At 49.5% G+C, this 1,228-nt stretch overlaps 1 pseudogene; it reads right to left on the reverse strand.

The window, feature by feature from the left end:
• Positions 1-202: 202 nt before the first annotated feature.
• LOC100345955 (cytochrome c oxidase subunit 7A-related protein, mitochondrial pseudogene) lies at positions 203-581 on the reverse strand (annotated as a pseudogene).
• Positions 582-1,228: the final 647 nt, after the last annotated feature.

Here is a 1,228-nt window from a genome sequence, read left to right on the forward strand (position 1 = left end):
GGTGGTTTATAATCGTCTTATGCCTCTATGGCCTCTGGAGTTAAAAGATACTGGAGAACAATAATAGCTTTTATGGAATCCTTTAGGGAGATGCAAATAGGAGCATGGTGGATGGCGATCACAGGGTAGGATGTATCCCATACTACAGGGTTGACTGAAGGAGAAATGGAAGGGAGAGAAGGGGCCCGGGGTAGAGTCTAAGTCATCTGCTTTTGGGCTGTGAAGCCATGTAGAGGGCCATAAGGCAGTAGATGGTCCCTCCCACAGTCAGCGCCATGGTGGTCAGGTAAAGCGTTTGGTTAGGCAGGCCTCGTTTCAAGTGGATGGGCACACCATCAGATTTCTGGAAAAACTTCTGCAACTCTGGAACTTTGTTTTTCCCAGCATAATCATATGCGGGAGAGTTGGAGGTCAATTTAGTTGGAGTAGCAAATATGATAGGTGGTGCCTCTGTGGAAACCACAGGCTTTAATCCCTGTGGGAAATAGGCATCTGAAGCCCATGCTCCCGTCAACTTTTGCGTGAAGCCACTAAACTTGTAGTACATGACGCCCGGAGCCTGGTAGAAGCAAGACTTATTAGAGTCAAAGAGTGGCATGGATGGGGGCTCCAAGAAAGGCAAAACCCAAAGAGACCCATGGTACTGGGGTTTTTAATCACAATTTTGGGAAAGAAAAAAACTTGACTTTCAGTTACAAGGTGGGGACAAGACCCATCAAAAGACCTGATTTGCAATCTTTTATCCTGTCTGGCTTGCTCATGATTAAATAAAAAGAGCCATCAGAAGGGTGGGATACCTAATTTGTTTTACAGTAAACTGGGAGCTCAGAAGGAATTGCCGCGGCTCACTAGGCTAATCCTCCACCTTGCGGCGCCGGCACACCGGGTTCTAGACCAGGTCGGGGTGCCGGATTCTTTCCCGGTTGCCCCTCTTCCAGGCCAGCTCTCTGCAGTGGCCCGGGAAGGCAGTGGAGGATGGCCCAGGTGCTTGGGCCCTGCACCTCATGGGAGACCAGGAGAAGCACCTGGCTCCTGCCTTCGGATCAGCACGGTACGCCTGCCGCAGCGCGCCAGCCGTGGCGGCCATTGGAGGGTGAACCAACGGCAAAAGGAAGACCTTTCTCTCTGTCTTTCTCTCTCACTATCCACTCTGCCTGTCAAAAAAAAAAAAAAAAAAAAAAAAGGAAGGAATTGCCACTCCCTTGTGATTCTCATAAGATTGAAAGCT

This window comes from Oryctolagus cuniculus, chromosome 4 (genome assembly GCF_964237555.1).
Source record: "Oryctolagus cuniculus chromosome 4, mOryCun1.1, whole genome shotgun sequence".
NCBI classification, from domain to species: Eukaryota; Metazoa; Chordata; class Mammalia; order Lagomorpha; family Leporidae; genus Oryctolagus; species Oryctolagus cuniculus.